A 19,615-nucleotide genomic window follows, 5' to 3' on the forward strand; every position below is an offset into this window, starting at 1 on the left:
GTGGTCTGTTCACCATTAAATGTAGGCATACAATCCATTCTCAAGATTATTGTCAATTCAATTTATGCAAATCATATACAGAAGCATTTGGCCAAACCATCTCAATGCCAATTTACCGCTGAGATTCCTTGGTACACAGCAACACAAATCAGCAAGAAGAAAATCAAATTTGAAACTCTGGATTTACAGAAAAACTTGTGGCAATCATGCTAATTCTGGTGGCAAAAAACTAAAATGCAATCATCTTCACTCTGAATTTACATTAAACATGAATTTAAATTGTAGCTTCAGTTCCTAGTTGATTTTTCTATGGTTGCCTCGGGGAGAAAAAGCAGAAATGGAACGTTTAAAAGGCTGACACATTTCCAAATAGAAAACAAATTTTGTAGAGGGGGAGGGGATCACCCTTGCTTCAACTATTATATACAAGAAATGTTACATTTTCTTCTGAAATTTGTATATTTAGCCAGCAAGAACTTCAGGAAGAGCAAGACAGCATGCGCACACCAGGCCGGTAAGCCCATGCAGGAGGTAATCGTGCATATTTCTCCATTCCCAGTTGATCATCATATGGGTGTTCCATAACCTTGAGCAGCCTATGGACCTCTTGAAAGTCGCCTTGTTCAGCTGCATCTATTGCACTTTGACATAAATAGTTCCGCAGAACAAATTTGGGGTTTACAGAATTCATCGCAGCCTTCCTCTGCTCATACATGATGCCACTAGCAGCAAGCTTCAGGAACAAAAAAATTGATCATAAAAACAATTGAAGCCACAAATGATGAAATCTACACTGACAAGTAGCCATCGCCGATAGTATAAACACTAGTCCTGTTGAAAATAAATAAATGGAACTTTAAACCATTCAGGGAAAAAAATATGATAACAACGAAAGAAACAAAACAAAAATGCAACACTAGTACATACATGATACAAATAAATGTATATGGCTGCACAGGTGTTCCAAACTTTTGGATCTTTTAATACAAAAAAGCTTCACTTTTTCTTCACTCCAAACTCTTACTCCACTTTGCATTCTGGTTAGTTAGATGTTCAAACCAACAGAAATTAATAAAAATAAAAAAAAAACCTAAGTCAAACTACATGCATATGGAAAATGTAGATGTGTTCCAAAGATATTGACTCACCCAAAATCTCAACTAAAAGTTGACAATAGGGAAGGGGTTCATGCCAGATTGTAAGTTGTGACCCAAGTAACGTAATTTGGCCTCCAGCCAAGCGTGGTTTTTAGTGTTTTACCATGTTGGCTCAGGCAGTTTTTTCAAGTTCTAATGAAGACAAGGGACCAATGGCAACACAATTAAAGTACACCGACCCATCTAGATTAACTTGAACACATCAAATAATAAGTTCAAACACATACAACCTACCAATCACAATGAGCGCAAGAAACCTCCCACCCACCCCCCACACAAAAAAAAAAACCTATTGCCAAAAAAATAATAATTTCAAATTAGTTAACTACATGATTTATGGCCATTAACATGATTTACTATGTGATGCGTGCATGAATTTAATATGCATATCCATACATTATAAGTACAAGCTCAGGTTTTATTTGGTTTTTCTCGGGCCAGGGCTTATTCTAGGACTGTGGCCCTTTCTTTCTTTTTTTTTTTTTTTTTTTTTTTTGGGGGGGGGGGGGGGTGGGTGGGAGGCAACCTGCTCATGTGCCCATCCAAAAAATAATGGAAAAAAATAAGTGGATGTGTGGGAAAGTTTCCCAGAGGGTGCATTTGTAAAAGAGGAAAAGGAAAATTTTCCCGTAAAATAGGATTTTCACCGTTTATTTTGACATAACCATTGCACCAACACCCGCCCTCTCCTGTTTGTTTTAACATAACATGCAAAATAGAAAGCATTAAAACGCAGGAAATTTTTAGAGGGAAGAATATTTTCATGTAAAATATCCATTTGCACAGAAAATTTGACAACAAAACAAATGGGGGGCAGAAGGATTTCAGAGCACAGAACATTCCTAACATGCACCTAACCCCCACCCTCTGAAACAAAATTTAATATGGGAGAAGAATAACAACAAAATCAGCTAGCTAGTGCCACAGAGAGATCATTATACCTCTTGTGTATAGCTCTTAACGCAGCTAATCCATGCTTCCTTGCGCTCCTTGCCGATATCTAGTAAAACAGACTTCAGTGGAACCAGCAGCTAGTCTTCTGAAATGTTAGGGTCTGCTTTAATATTAGAAAGCAACCGGAAGAAATTTGTGTAATCAACTTTATCAACTGCCATGTTGTTGAGAAGTTTACTGATTAACAGTTTATTGTACTTGGGGAGGCCAAGTTTACGGGTCATTATAGATTGATACTCATCCATGAATTTGGTTCCATATCTGTTAGAAAACAGGCATCATCATTATCATTAGTAGTCAATAAGATTTCAGATGTCTTCCCATTAGATGAGTGTAAAATTATATACCTCTCCATGGCAAAGTTTGATTCCTCATTATTAATCAAATTTGCAGCTGATAAAGTTGCAGTGAACTGTGCAACATTCCATAGGCCAATGTCTGGTTGATTTGCAAAACAGTACCTTCTCCCTGGAAGATCTGTAGTATTTCGGGTGTAACTTCGATCAAAAGCATCCAGAAAGCCAAAGGGACCATAATCAATGGTGAGACCAAGAACACTCATGTTATCAGTATTCAGCACACCATGGGTGAATCCGACTCCCTGCCATCTTGCAACCAGTGAAGCAGTTCGCTCGGCAACTTCAACTGCCCAAGCTGATATCATCCACAATTGAAAGAGCACAACTGTTAACATGAATCCTCAAGAAAACTTATTTTTTCATGCATAAAGGTGGGTTACTGCATAAGAGTGGAGAGGAGGCAAGCAATGTTAGTTTTCGCATTTCAGGGACAAGTCGTCTGGTTTGTCCTCTGTGAATAGTGAGTTAGATGGTGTGCAACTTATTTTCTTCCTGTCCCCCGGTCCTTGTAGAGTTCAGAATCCTCTCCTTCCAGTATTGTGAAGCAGGTGGGAGGATGTGAAATATTTTTCTTCTGATTTAAATGTTGTTTAGCTCTTTGGCCTGAGCACTTAATTTCCCCTAATGAATTTGACTTAAACCCGTGCACATGATTGGGGATTGACTGTCTTGATATACACCATATATAAAACCTACAGAATGCTATACCTAATTATACATTGCTCTTATGCAGAAGAGGGACACTATTCCCTAGACCAAGAATTTTCTTTTCATTGTATAGACTCAAAGTAAATATATGCACCAAAAATTGATCTGATTGGGCAACCATATGATATGAGTGAATGTCTACGAACTTGCAGAGCATCCAGTACATGCAGGTGCACAGATACTGCATCTGAAGACTGAGTAAACAAGAGAATCACCTGCATACTTGCTGGACGTCAAATCTACAACTGAAGAACCTTCCTCACCACTCTGGAAAGATAAGCATTCACTCTTATTCATCTTGTCAATATGAGGAAAGTGATGCCGGATGGTGTAGTCCGCCAAAACGCGAACAATGTCAAGGTCTTCTTTGTCTCTGGAGGCATGTATCTGGTATGAACCAAAGCGTAGAAAGGATTGAGCTACTCTACAGACAATTGCACCAGGTTCTTCCTTCGGGTTACCACTGCATTGACAAAACAAAAATATATAAAGGTTTGATGAAGCCACATAACTCCTGTTATTTCAAGACAAGGGTAAACAAGTCCCATCCAGAGATTCTTTCTAATACAAAATTGAATGGATGATTAAGTCAGATGGAAATTTTAATGGTTTCCTTGACAGCCAGAATATCTTCCATGTGGCATCTCTGTTGGGGCTCAAATTTTGTTGAGATGTTCTCCAAGTTATGACTTATCTTGTAAATTTCAGCCTAACACCATTTTGCCACATGGAGACAGATTTAAAAATTGATTGGAAATGCAAATTTGGCATAACTTTGTTTTCAGTATTGAAAATACGGGGGCAATAGAAGTCCTAACATGGTGTGCCATACAGAGCATATGGCACACAATATTTGACATGTGGCCAATCCAATGGGACAACTTCCCCTCCAATGGTTGGTTTAACCAAAGAAGGCCACCATGTGGCTCAAAAAGGCAGACCGTCAAAGAAGCCTGGCCGTGTAAAAAAAAAATTCCAGGGAATAAAGTGTCCCAAAGGCAAGTAGCTTCAGACTTTTTCAGGACTTACTCATAGAACATGTCCCTGGATACAGATTTTCCCGTTGTGACAAGACAAAGTGCGCGGGTTGTTGGGATTCCCAAGCTGTGCATTGCTTCACTGCAGAGGAACTCCCGGATACTACTACGCAGAACTGCCAGGCCATCTGCAAACTGACTATATGGAGTCTTACCAGAACATTTGAGCTGCAGCTCCCACCTCTCGCCTCTAGAATTCAGAAGCTCCCCAAGAGTTACTGCACGACCATCACCCAACTGACCAGCCCACGTGCCAAATTGATGTCCTCCATAGCATTGGGAATAGGGCAACCTTTGAAAGTGAATTGTAATTACATAAGAACAATACTGGAGAAGTCAATGGATACATAAGTGTTCTAAGATAAAATAACACAAATGTCAAATGAGAAAGCAAATTTAATCTCTCGAAACTTACCCTCCCACTAAAGGAGATGCCCCTGAGTATATAAGTGGGAAATCTGGCCTTTTAAATCTGAAACCCCAATATACACCAGTTTGTCACTATTAGTCCCATTTTTAATATGCGCCATGTTCTCAAAGATCCAAAAATTTTAAGGAACTCCAAGGGAAAACTAACAACACAGGAAATCAATCTAAAAGGGTTGCTTATTGCCCTCAACTCTTAAATGCTCACTCTTTAAAATCCAAATCAACCAACTCAGCGACTGATTCTGACCATGCAACAAGCTGAGGGTTCTCCACTTCAGCAGATGGGGACACTTTTGTGTAACAAGCATGCAGTACCTGATATTAAAGATAAATAGCAAATGTATCAGTTGAGATACGAGACACATGAATCATTTTTCATTTACCTAGCCTATTTGACCAATTCACAGTCTCTAGGCTCCAGAGAAGCCAAATAAAATCAAGAGGACTAGTAATCCATGATGGGCAATAAAAATAACTCCCATAATGCAGGACAGATATCAACACAACCCAAATCTTGGGTTATCACATAAGTTAGCTAGCATGACTTGCTATTTCAGGTCATAAAAATAGGTGCCATCCCGTGAGCTGAGAAAAAATATTAAATAGCAGCAGATATTAATGAAAGTATTAGCAGTACTTCCAATCTATTAAACTTCACAGAGAATTTCAGCCCAAAGGAGAAAACTTGATGCGCCTTCTGGCTCTATCAACTTAGATGGATGACAGAAAAATAACCAGCAGCTACTCAAATAGGTACACAGTGAGCAGCTGGATCTTATGACCAAGAAATGACATCCAGCTAAGCTCAATAGGCCAATGGAGTTTTCTAGAAGGATAACATCATAGAAGCAATTTCCAGCAGCTTCTAATAGCAGCAATAACAGGGGAAAAAATTAAAAACACAGGAAATGATCGCTCAGAAAGACCCAAAGTTCGAATTCACAGGATGTGCAACCAAAGCATTGGGAAGTAATCCCAATCTCAGTCATGATTTCATTCAGAGTCAACAACTAGATAGACATCTTGGAAGCACAACCAGTTTCCTTACCATTGGACGTATGTGCTTGGGAACAACTAGACATCTCAGACAAACCACTATGGCTATGTCCTGATCTAACAAGAGGCGGAACGTCACTCAGTGGCAGCAAAGGGAAAATGAGATATTGATTCAGTCAGAGGTAGACTTTCGATAAGCGAAAGTAGATGCACAATGAGATTCACCCTCGATTGACTGGGTTAGTGCTCTATATCTGATCTGTCCCATAGCATACCCCCATTGTCTCCTGAAGCAATCCCGTTTGGTTCCCCACAGCCTAACATGAGTACCAATGACAACCCATCCCTTACCCTGAAGCAAGTGAATGCTCAAATGCAAGAATTGACTAGGTTGGTGACCAACTTATCTTATCTGATGCATGCTAACGCTAGGCCAAGTCAACCTGAAGTTTGAGATCATAGCCATCAAGAGCATAGCCAAATTCACCCAGCCTGGGCGATGCATCGGATCCGGGGCCAGGGGTCGATAGTCTCGTAATAAAGTTTCATTCCCTCACTTGAAACTGCTTCTTCTCCATTGATTCCGGGTCTGATTCCACCTATTATTTCTTGAAGGGACCTCCACGCTAGTCTTCACAATGACTCCACTTCCCTAAGTATCTGTGCACCTCCTACTGCTTGCACCATATAAGGACTGCTCCCACTACTTGAGCCCTTGCTCTCTTCGCGTTACGTCTTCTCCTTGGGGCATTCGGTCGCCCTACCGAAGCTTCTGACTCACATTATGAGTGTTACAATGAATTTGATTGGGAAGTTCAATGGCAAAAAGAAGGAGATTCATTAGCTCGTTATTTAGTATGAATTAGTGAAATGAAAGGAATCCATAAAAATTATTCAACAGGCTCTGGAAAGAATTCCAGGAGGAGCCACTTTAGCAATCAACCTGGAAATCTTTGAAACGGTTGACGACTTATATGGATATTGCCAGCTTCCTTAAATGCAGTAGAAATAGTTTATTCAGATGTGATAGACAAAATGGGTTATATCATATTTCTTTAATGCTCACATTCTGTTTGCTTATATACGAAATTGAGATACGCAGTTGAGATTGTTGAACCAATGCTAGCGGGATGTGAGCTTACCTCTGCCCCTTACCTCCTATGCTTGAAAGGGACCTACAGCTCAAAAAAAAACAGCTATTCGTGCATTTGGATTGACCTATTATACATTGAGAAGACCCTGTAACTCGCGTACAGGCATGAAAGGAGGCCTTTCAAAATGGAAAACGCAGCTAGATGGCCTTTTACCGCCTATGAGCGATGGAGATGAACTAAGAAAGCATAGACAGAGCAGGAAGGGATGGGAGTGCAAGAAAAATGTTGGAAAAGCCCCTATTTGTTGAATGGATGAACAGACTTCCTCAAACAGAAGGCTAGCTAGAAGGAGACTTGGACAGGAAGTGGCACAGACCAATTGGCGGATAGGACTTGCTTACGAGCGGATGAGAGATGGGAGATGAACTAGAACCAGGTAAGGCAGGCTACGAAGTAGAATCTTCCCTTTCCCAGTTCCTGCTTTCAGCAAGGAACTTAGGGCAGGATAACTCAAGCACGTGCATTCAATAGGGCTGCCCTTACTCCATGCCCTATTGATGCAGATCCAAGCATCCGCAAGAAGAAGCAGCCCAAAGATTAGGGCCCAGTAGTTGGAGCCTAAGTTTATTTCCATACTAAGTTTATTTCAGCTTTAGTTATTTCCCATAGTTTTTTTTCAGTTTAATTGAAACTTAATGTTGGAAGAATCGTGGGTTAGAAAAGAGAGAATGAGAGAAAACAATGACTTGTATTAATTGATAGGTAAGCCCCTCTATTTATAATAGAGGGGAAAGTTACAATAGACTAAAATAGGCGATGTGGGACTAAAACCCACATAGTCGACTTACACTTAATAACATAAAAACTACCCCAAAAGGACCAGAATACCCCCACGGTATTCTGGAGTACATATTCCAACACTCCCCCTCAAGCTGGATTATACAAAGAATTAAAGAAAGAAAATCCAGCTTGAACTAAAGAAAAAAAGAACTCCATAATAATGCTAACACTCCCCCTCAAGTTGGCGCATACAAGGTACTAATGCCCAACTTAAACAAAATGGGAAAAAATAAATTGTAGCAGAATCCAGCTTCAAGACGAATGCAGCTCCCAAATAAACCTTCAAGAACTTGAAAATAATAGATCTTCAAAACTTGGGCAGACTTGATCAGTAAACCGGGATTGGAATGTCTTTCAAAAAAGGCAGCTTTCACCAATCTTCTATTGCTGTCCTGTGATGAATGATAATCTTGAAGATAAGTAACTAGGGTAGCGAGCAGATAAAAAAGCAGCAGAAAAGATCAAGCAGCGGAAAAAATCAACCCAACTATAGAACCTCATATAGGCAGGCAATCACCAAACATCTTCAATACTTTAATACCAATCTCCCCCTTACGGCAAACTCACCCCAATAACAAAGTAGATACCCATTGGCAATGGTGAAAACTCTGATCTTCTATGTTTTGCACCAAGTGTTCCTGCAAGTTCTGCTTTCTGCAATGGCTGCAGTATACTGTACATAATCCCCCCCTCACATGTAGTACACGTGGACATAACAGAGATGACGTGAGAGATAGGGCAAAAACATAATATTCCAGAATTTTCCAAAAGTTGCCAAGGGTAATGGAAAGAGAAGAAATAGCAATTTCGAGAATACCATAAACTTCCAAGGTGGTTATGGGTATATGCCAAAGGAATGGTTTGGGAGGTGGTGAAGTGAAAAGAAGTAGTGGGATAATGAACCATGGACAAAGCAACACAGTAATTTACAACCTTCTTTCAATCGATCAAACTAAGTCCAAAACACCAATCTCCAATGATCAGATCTGAATTAAAAAAACAGGTCTAATTTGTAGAAGGAGAAGGTACCATTCTGCAAAAACTTGATCGATCTTCACACAAGGAAGTACTAGTGTGCAAAATTCCAAACTATAAACTCCCACATGCTAAATAGAACTGACGAAGATATTTGGACAGCAATGGATGTAAGAAGCTTCAACAAAAAACTTGGATCAGATCTGAATTTGTGAACAATGCTAGGATCAAGCTCTCAAAGTGAGCCGGATATGAACCAGAAAAGCTTCACATAACTGAATAGGTTCGTAGTTGCAACCAATAACCTTGGAACACACTGTTGTAATCCCAAATAAGCTGATCTCCAGGGTAGTAGATACGAGTTTTCAATAATGAAAGAAATTCGATCTCCAATAGTAGGATACTCAGTCTCAACAATAGGGCAGCAGTAGTCCACATAAAGGCAGCAGTAACATGTCAACCAGTCATGCTTACAGAAGCCAATCAATAAAACCAGCAATATATGTAGTAAAGCTCAATAAAACCAGCAAATATAGATTAAATAACCCAACAGATCCATAGGTAGTTGAAGCAGCCAGCCACATAAGAACAAGGAAAATAGGTTGATAATTGGAAAGATCGAGCCATAAGAATGAACCTGAATTTTTTCCAAAAATAACTGATGAATGATGCTGAAATATGGGTTGAATACTCCTCTAATATGTATAAGACTCTCCTCAAAATATGAGCTTGATAGGAAAACCCTAACCCTAAAATCGATTGTTGTCAGGGTTTTAGAAAACCCTAAAATTGAGATCGATTTAGGGAAAGGGGGCTGTAATTGTTGATGTAGACATGTAATAGATGCTGACCAAGGCTGCTAGAATGGAACCTCCAAGGTGAACAATCAATCTCCAGTAAGAGTGAGACTTGATCTTCAAAGGGGAGAGACTCCAAAAAATCGCATAAGTAGAGCAGGGCAGCATTATAGCACTACACCAGCATAAAGGACCTTCTTCAAGCCTTGAACTGATGAAGGAGAGTTCTCTTTTAATGTTAGAATCACCTCCAAAGCACTCGAACAGTAGCAAACATCCCTAACCCAAATCGATTTTTATCAGGGTTTTGGAAAACCCTGAAAAGAAGAGATTGATTGGGGTAGGGGTCTTCAAAAAACTTGGATAGGTGCAATATTGAGGTCGATTGGTCCTTGAAGTCGGAGTAATCAGCCCTCCAAAAATTAGCAAAAACTGAAACCTGAACGTCAGGGTTTTTGGCAGGTAACCAAATTAGCAGGTTAAGGAATTTTTGCTGTAGAAACAAATCCAGCCATCAGAAAGGGTCCAAACTTAGGCCGAGTAGGGCTTGTAGTAATAGGGAATCACCCCCAAAAGATCAGCTGCATCTGAAAAAGGAAACACCAAAAATCGATTGGAGTCAGGGTTTTGAAAAACCCTGACAAGTTGAGATCCATTAGGGTATGGTGGCTGGAATTAATTAAAGCTTGGAGAAAAAGGAAATGGGGAATGAGGATAATGGAATAGGGTAGAAAGGGGCTGGAGAAGGGTGTATAGGGAGCTCCAATGGTGGAAGGTCAGCCTTCAATAGTAATAGGAAGTCGATCTCCAAAAAATTCTGGAAAATCCCAAATCGCAGGTATGGCTCCAGCAGATTTCGAATAGAATTTTTTTTAATAAAAAAGGTAGAAAGTGAGGGGGGCACCAACTAAATCATTGATATGCTGTGTTTACCTCATTAGTGCTGCCCCTTTGCAAGGTTGAGAAGAAGAAAAACAGAAGAAGGAGAAGCCGAGAAAGGGAGAAGAAGGGAGAAGTCGATTGAAGAGAAGGAGTAGGGTTTTTTTTCTCTTTTTCTAACCTAGATCAGACTAGCTTTGATACCATGTTGGAAGAATCGTGGGTTAGAAAAGAGAGAATGAGAGAAAATAATGACTTGTATTAATTGATAGGTAAGCCCCTTTATTTATAATAGAGGGGAAAGTTACAATAGACTAAAATAGGCGATGTGGGACTAAAACCCACATAGTCGACTTACACTTAATAACATAAAAACTAACCCAAAAGGACCAGAATACCCCCACGGTATTATGGAGTACATATTCCAACACTTAAATTGAATCGGTTCAGACCAAGGGTCAATTTAAGTGAAATAATCCTATTGGATGTTAGGGGATTTAATCCCATTGGTTGTTAGAGCATATTTTAAATTACTAGCTTTTAAATTAAGTGTCCTAAACCTTCCACGATTTATGTGAGTGTTGGATTTAGACTTGTAATAGGATTTGGGCCTTAGGCCATATTATATATCAATAAAATCGTGGGAGGCTCCCCCACAATTCATTAAAAATCGTTTTATGTTGCTGCCATTGCTACTGTGTTGCTCCTTTGAGAGTACTGCCTTGTGAATGATATCAAGCTGAAAGGGATTGTTGGATCTCCAATCGACTCCTTGCGTCTAGTAGACCGGGAGGATCCTCTTTTCATCTCCTTGCATCTTGTAGATCAGGAGAACTTCAATTCTGACTTCAAAGCTGCTGTCATTAAAGATTTAAGTTTTCAAGTAAGTATTTTATTAATTCAGCATTCAACCTTCTTCTTCTAATCCTCCAACCTAAACCCTCCATAATCCTATCGATCCACCTAAACACTAGGTTATCTAGATTCTGCCCAACCCAATTCCACCAACCAAATTCAATCAAATTTCAACCACAGCCCCCTCTCACCATCCCCTACACTCGACCTAGCTTGCAACCTCATCCTAACACATAAACCCTAATCCCCTTCATCTCTGTAAAACCCCAAAACCCTAAACTTTCCATCCAACCATATCCAATCATCAAAACCTCACCCAACCTTGGCCGAACCACCCTACTACTACCCCTAACACTCGACCAAAAGCCCGTCCCTGAAATCCACCCCTAAACCCTAAATCCCCTAACACCTCCTTCTTTCCCAAAACCCGAAACCCTAATTTTCTAAATTTCAAATCCTCACTCTAACTTTACCAAACCTACACCATTAGACTCCTAAAAACCTGCCTAGATTTACTAAATAAGATCCAACCCCATTACCCTAAACCTAACCCTAATTCTGACCTAATTTCCCAATTCTGCCCCAATCGGCCAGCTGTTTAGGAGGGTCCTGGTTATTTGGCTCCTAGTAGACCCTTTGTCTATCTAGCACTACATTACGTATCAGTCACTAATCTTCCCCTCTAGCGCGGGCCGGGCGGCGGTGGGTGGAGGAAGAAACCTAATAGAAGACGCTCTTATCTTAGGTCCTTTTTTTCAGTGCAACACAGGAAAGCGCCCTCTTTGTCATCCCTACAGCTTTCCAGAGGCTTTTTGGGTATTGAACGCATGGCGTAACTAGGACCCTTCAAACCATGTTTGAGCCTATGTGAAAACCAAAGTGAGCCGAGGAACCGAGTGACGTGCCAGCGCTACTAATTGAGTGCCAGCACGTAGCTGTGCTGTCAGTAAGAAGGGAGCCGGCACCTTTCGAAGCACTTTGACGTGTGAACCGCGAGAACAATTTCATCTCCTTTCGTGCACGTTAGCATGCGCCTGAGCGCTAGCTGATCTACGACCACTGATCGTCTCAACGCCCTTTTCTCTTCAGTAGCAAGTCCAGCTTAAGCCCTATCATGTCAATGTAACTAGTGACTTTCAAATGAAGTAAAATGCATTCTTTTTGACTTCGACATGGAGGGAGTGGAGCGACCAATTTTCTAAGGAAAAAATGACTGCTTGGTCTAAGGTAGTGAGTTTAAACTCGAGAAGACCCACAAAGGCAAACAGTTCATAAAATACAGTTGTGAAGATTGACCGGTGTTTTAAATACAGACGAATCAAAATCCCTTTTGGGGATTTGCCCTCATACTAAACCTCTTGTTTCAAAGCTACCTTAACCAAAAAAAGGTATAGCAAAACGTAAACACAGTCATATCTGTGAAACAATGCGTACTCTGTTACTAGACATGAGTGTTCCTAAACACTACGGGGCTGATGCAGTTCTTACCGCCGTAAGCTAGAGCAGTTGTGGCCAATTCAAAGGTAACAACTTCTCTATATTAACCAAACTTGTATGACTGACCAAAAAGCAAGGAAAGCAACGAACTCTTGGCTCCGGGTATGCAGGACAGCCCATAGAATAGCAGCCAGGCCAAGGGAGGAGGTTGGGGGACCAGAGTCAACAAGGTCAGGTCCCGACACCCGTATGAATTTCAATATTTTCTTCCTTGTTCAATGTTTGGCTCTCATTTCAAGAACGGAGGCTGATCTCTATCCCCCCAGTCCTACGTATTGAGGCATTTTCTCTGTTTGCATGGCTGCTTTTCGCACTTTTGAATAAACCGCTTTCAGCTAGCTTTGAAAGAAGAAGGGCTGGGCAGACGAGGCGAGACTTCGGTATCTTGCTCTGACTCCGGACCGGACAAACCAAATGCGCAGGATGAACATAAATAAGGAGGAAGTGGTAGCTGATCACTTCCCCTTGGGACGGTTAGGTTTCAAGCGAAAGGGAGCAGGAAAAGTATCTTCGAGATCCAAAGAACAAACTACCAACCCTACCCCCCAGGTGGAAAAAATTAACTGTGCCAGACCAAAAAAACACAGAAAATTAATCCCTAGCTGTGGTAGTGGACCCACAGAACAGAAGCACATAGCTTTCTCGAACACATAAAATAGAGATTACTCAGCTCCTTCATCGCAAAAACATTTCAATGAGTGACAATCCCATTAATTTACAGTGGACTAAGCTTCTCATGTCACGACTTGCACAATATCATTCTTTTGGTGTCATTAGAAAGGTTATTCAATTGCCTTTCCAATGAAGTACCCACACAGACGGGGGGAACAAAAAGGCCAATGAGCTTGAAATCATGTGACTTGGATCCAATTCAAGCAATATGGCCAAAGTAGATAGAAGGCATGGGTTCGTGAAGGGAAATACTATTCTTCCATCTAGTGGATTGCTTCTTTATTCGAGTCCATGTTAATTGGGGATAGAAGAGTCAACAAACTTCTGAAATAGATTTTAATTCTTTAATAAATAGCACATTTATTCCATAAGAAACAGCTCTTGATGTTAGTATTCCAAGTCTAACGAGAAAATTTCTTCTTTGTTAGTCTTGCGGCACTGATTTTGTTTCCATTATCTCTTGTTCTTTCATCTATTCTTCTACAATCTTTTAATTCTTCTAAGGACTATGTTGTATATGGGTATAAGGGTAATTCTGTCCTATGAGGGCATTCTTGTACTTGTAGTCATTCTCATTCATTATAAATAAAGACTGGCGGCTGTCAATATGACAAGCCAACTATTCCATCAACCATCATGGTATTAGAGCGAGGATCCACCTTGGGATCCAAACCCTAAACACCGACGCCGCCATCTCCATCGACCTCCAGTACCACTACCACCCCCGGTGGTGAAAACCTCAACCATCAAGGGCCCCTTTGCCCTCTTTTCCTCTTCTTGGGTTACTTGTATATGGCCTGAGAAGATTTCTTCCATCTTCAACCTATTTCTTTGTTACCTAAGTGTTACAGTATTCACTCAATGCTTCAGCCCTTCGCTGTGGTTCCTTGTTACTGTAGCATGCATTAGCAAATCTTCAACCTGCATGTACCTTGAGATCAGTGTCAATGTCAGATTTAACCACTGCATCAACTGGAACTGAAGGCACAAGTCGTGGGGCTCATGGTGATTTACCTTCATTTCTCGTGTGCTCTATCAAATTGGATAGGAGCAATTATTTGAAGTGGCCTCGATCGTGTTACCTGTCTATTGATTCCCAGGATTTATGTTGGGTACCTTTCAAGTGAGTTTGAGAAGCCTACTAATGTCGGTCCATCTCAGAGAAAATGGAGTTCGGATAATTCATTGGTAATATTATTCCTCATTAATTCTATGCAAAATCATACTGCACGAGGTTATCTATTGGTAGATACTCCTACCAAGATTTGGAACGCTGCCCAAGATACATATTCCCAGGTTGGGAATGATGCTCAAGTCTATGAGCTTTGAAAAAAAATTCATGACACCAAAGAGAAAGATACGACTCTTGTCACAGTTCAATTCTGAGTTACGTAGTCTATGGCAGGAGTTAGATTTATATAAGAATTTCCATGCCACTTGTTCTACAAATCCACAAAATTCAAGGAGCATGAAGACAAGCTCCAGGTATATGATTTTTTGGCTGGTCTTAATGTTGTGTAAGACCAGATTCGTGCCCAAGAACTTAGTCATGATCCCTTCCTGACACTAGAGCAATCCTATTTCCTTGATTCAATTGGAAGACAGTCATTGCACTGCCATGTTACACTGGAGCGTTCAACTCTGTACTCTGGGCTGTTTCTCAGTCACGGGATGGTCTTATGCACTTTGATGATCATTCCACTTCTGCAAAAGAACCTCTCAAGTGCAATTATTGTGGTAAAGAATGGCATACAAAGGAATTCTTCTAGAAACTCCATGGGCGACCAACCAATTCCAACTCACATGGTCGTGGTCGCAGTCAATCAAGCCAGGCTCATCACTCTGAAACATTAAACTCCACATCAGCCACCACCGGTCTAGTTTGTCCCTTTCTCAAGATGAGTTGTTTACTCTTCGGCATCTAATGACCAAGATGGAGCCTTCACCACCGTCTGCATCTGCATCTGCCCTGGTCACTTCTGACTCAAACCTTACTCATCCAGGTATTCCCTTCAGAGGTCATTGTGCTTCAGTCATTTCCTGTCCTTGGATAATTGACTCGGGCGCTATTGATCATATAATTGGTTCTTCTAGTTTGTTCTTTCAGTATTCTCCTTGTTCAGGTAAAGATAGAGTTCGAGTTGTTAATGGTTCCCTCTTCATCGTATCTCAAAAGGGTTATATTCGTTGTTCTCCCTAATTATTTTTATTCTCTATTTTACATACTCATATTTTCCTACCAATCTTCTTTCTATTAGTAGTCCCACTGTTGATTTGAATTGTAAAGTCACATTTTATCCTACCCATTGTGTCTTTCATGACCTGGTGACGGGGAAAACGACTGGTTGTGTTAGAGTGCACAGTGGTTTATATTTGCTGGAGGATGTCTCTTTTGCGTCTGCGATCACTAGTCAAGCTCATCAAACAGATTCTACTCAAATGGCTGTATCCGAGTTATATTATTGGCATCGGCGGTTAGGTCATCCTCTCATGGGCACTTTAGCTAAAGCTTTTCCCACTCTATTTCAGTAGTGTAAACCCAGTGAATTTTTCTATGATGCTTGTGTTTTTGTCGAGCAAACTCGTGTTAATTATGTCAGTTAAATAATAGAAGTCTTGCACCATTTACTTTGATCCATTCTGATGTGCGGAGCCCTAGTCATGTTTCAATTTCTGTTTACCACTGGTTTGTCACTTTTTATTGATCGTCATATGAGGACTACTTGGGTCTACTTACTACATCTATGGTTCAAAATTTTGTGACATTTCGCCGAAATTTCGGTAATTTCAACACTACCGAAACGAGACGGGCTCCGAAATGAAAAATGTTCAAATTTTGGAATATTTCAGTAAATGTTGGCATATTTCATCGAGATTTCGTGAAATTTTGGTATATTTCATTAAACAATGTGTATTTAACTATTTATACATCAGGGTCCAACCGTATACTGTCTATCAAGGGTGCAAATCCAAAACACCACTTTGAGTTTATTTTTTTGCAATATGAAGGTTTAAATGTGTTTATTTAGCTTAAATAAGGGTGTACATGAAGTATCAAGCCTTAATATGGCCAAAAACCCACCGAGATGGAGTACCGAAATATGGCAGAAAAAATACCATATTTCAGATATTTCGGAAATCTTGACCAGCCCGAAATGGCGAGATGAGACGAGATTTTAAACCTTGACTACATCACAAAAGTGAGGTTTTTCACTGCTTTCAATTGTTCCACAACATGGTTAGGACTTTAATGCTCACTATTTAGATCCTACGTAGTGACAATGGTAAGGAATATACGGAGAGCCCGTTTCAATCCTATCTTGCCACCCATGGGATTATCCATCAAACAAGTTGCGTTGGCACTCCTGCTCAGAATGGTGTGGCTGAACATAAGAATCACCATCTCTTGCCGGCCGCTGGCTCTCTCATGTTTGAGATGCATGTTCCCAAACAGTATTGGAGTTAGGAGGTTCTCACTGTGGTGTATATTATTAACTGGAAGCCTACCAGTGTATTGGATTTTCGATCCCCTTAATATGCTCCAAGGCTCGTCCTCCTTTATAGTTCCTCACAAAGTCTTTGGTCGTGTGTGCTTTGCACGGAATGATCACCACTCCGGTAAACTTAATCCTAGGGGGCTTAAATGCATTTTTATTGGCTACTCGGCAACTCAGAAGGGCTATAAATGTTACCATCCACCCACTCGTCATGTCTTTGTTACCATGAATGTTGTTTACCATGAGACGGCTGCATATTACTCTACGGCACCTCTTCAGGAGGAGAATTCTACGCTTGGGGAAGAAGTGCCTCTTGTTCTCCGTCTTGACAGTTCCTCTTCTCTGCCTCTAACGGATTTACCTACTGAGCAGCCACCTTCTGTCCATAGGTTGGAGATACAGGATATTGATCAGCCAAATCTGCTAGTCTATGTTTGGTGGCCTCGTCATCAGAAAACAGATACCACCACCACTCTACCTAGCCAATTGCCATCTTCTGATCTAGGACCTACTCCATCTGGTAAATTTCTCCCTCCTAGTGCTAATGACCCTTCCCTTGATTTATCTATTGTTGTCCGTAAAGGGAAAAGGACTTGTACGCAACACCCTATTGTGCAGGTTGTTTCGTATGTCTCCTTCTCCTTCCTATCGTGCTTTTGTGTCTTTCTCATCCTCTATTTCTATTCCTCATAATTGGCAGGAGGCACTTGCAAATCCACGGTGTAAAGCAACTATGGTTGAGGAAATGCAAGCACTTGGGAAAAATGACACATGGGATTTGGTGTGTCTTCCTTCAATTAAGAAAACTGCATGTTGCAAGTGAGTTTTCATAGTAAAACAAAAAATGGATGGCACGGTGGACAGATACAAAGCCAAGCTTGTTGCCAGAAGCTTTACTCAGACCTATGGGATTGAATATCAGGAAACGTTTGCTCCAGTCGCCAAGAGAAGAGGTATTTGGTTAGATACATATTCTCTAACTTTACCCACAAATCTACGGTTGTCTTCTCTAAGAGAACTTCTTGCAGAACTTCATTCGAAAAGCACAATTGAATAGCCGAAAGAGCTTTATCATTCATCTTGTTCCAATCTTCCTCAGATATAGTTGCAGGTTTCTTTGCACTCCCAAATAAAGCTTTCTTCAACCTTTGCTGTGTTAGAACAGCCATCATCCGAACTTATCATTAACTGAAGCTAATGTTGCCATCGAACCTTTCAATGTCGTATTTTGTTGATGTAGAAGCCATGGATCCAATGATCGAATCAAACCCAAGGCTCTGTTACCAGTTTATTAAAACATTAATTAATGGTGATGAGGGAAATATTATGAGTTTAAATACGGCAGCTATGTAATTTTAGAGGATGTTAATAATCAATGTCTGCCCAGCCCATCGCAGGAAAACATATTCAACTTCTAGTTCGGATTGAAACAGTAGCTATTGAATGACAAAATCAAAGAAACGTCTATATAAATGGAGGTTGAAATATATCCGCTGGATATGTAAAAGATATAATCCACACCAGGTCTTAGAGATACTGAGAACCAGAAGACTACAAATTGCAATTCCCCGACAGGCATTCAATAAAGCTGTTCTCATTTCTCAACCAAAATAATCAATTTTGCATCATTAAAAGAAAATTTCATCATTCCGACTGAGATCAATCCTGGGCAACCAATGAATCGATTGCTAATCTGCCAAATCCAGAAAAGAACAAGCAAAAAAAAATCAACACATATGCAGAAATGGACATCTTACCGGTCGCGGAGTCGTATCAGTTCTGGGATCCCCAGGCAACTCTCTCACGAAGGAATGGTCCCAATTAAGATCTTCGAGCTTCAAGTGGATCTTCTTGTCCCCACTTAAACTCTGGTTTCTAAGATTATTGGTGATAGACTCCACCGACAAACTCGAAGCAGCTGCAGAGTCCATTGAAACGCTTGCAGACTTCACATGCAAGAGTCGATAAGAAGCGGTGGTCTTAATCTTTACTCTTGCCGCTGTGATTCTGGGAAAACGTTAACTTGCGAGTTTAAACTTTAATAAGAACATCGAGTGCATAGGACAGAAGTGGCCCACCTCTATATACGAGGCCTTATTAAGGCTCAACCGTTGGATAAGATGAGATATTGAAATCTGTCTTTATGTGGATACTAGAGAAGCCCAGGCCCCAGACCACCGTTACCTTCCAGCATCATGCCTGAATTTTAAGTTTAGGCAAGAGATCGCTGCCTGGTCGCGTAGCCTCTGCACCAGCATGAGTCAATGGGTCAATGCGTCAATGGGAGTGCAAGCAAGGCATGTACATGGATGAGAATTTTTATTTCTTTAGGAGCGGGTGGTAATTTTGTGCCTCATATGTCTGAATGCAGGGCTACGCGACGAGGCAACATTCTTGAAATTTTGAACAATATCACGTCGTGCTTTGGGCTGGTCTTATTCAAAATTTCACAATGCCAATTACAAGCCCATATGCACCCTTAACCTGAATGCAAATCCATGGATCAAAGTATTGTCAGAGATCGATATTGATATCAATCGGTGGTATCAATCGATATATGATTTTTTTTTTAATTCAATCTTATTTTATACTAAGGTATTCTTTTGTTAAAAATATAAATATGTTACTATATTGGTAACATGGTTAGAGGAATTGGATCAAACCATCGATTATAGTAGAATCAGATCAAAAGATTTTTAAGGCTCGTATCGATTGGAAAATAATCCTCTTCAATACCTTTAAAGTGTGCAGTGCGGCAGTGCTAGGTGGAGATGTCGATACATGGTAGCTCGGACATCTAACGGTGCTGAGCTCGAGAAGAAAGAAAAATAGAATGAAAGTCAATGAGCTCGGACCGTTGGATGTCCAA

The 19,615-nt window shown here is 40.5% G+C and overlaps 1 pseudogene; it reads right to left on the bottom strand.

The window, feature by feature from the left end:
• Positions 1-401: 401 nt before the first annotated feature.
• LOC122642264 lies at positions 402-19,004 on the bottom strand (annotated as a pseudogene).
• Between the last annotated feature and the right edge of the window lie 611 nt (positions 19,005-19,615).

This window comes from Telopea speciosissima, chromosome 10 (genome assembly GCF_018873765.1).
Source record: "Telopea speciosissima isolate NSW1024214 ecotype Mountain lineage chromosome 10, Tspe_v1, whole genome shotgun sequence".
NCBI classification, from domain to species: domain Eukaryota; kingdom Viridiplantae; phylum Streptophyta; class Magnoliopsida; order Proteales; family Proteaceae; genus Telopea; species Telopea speciosissima.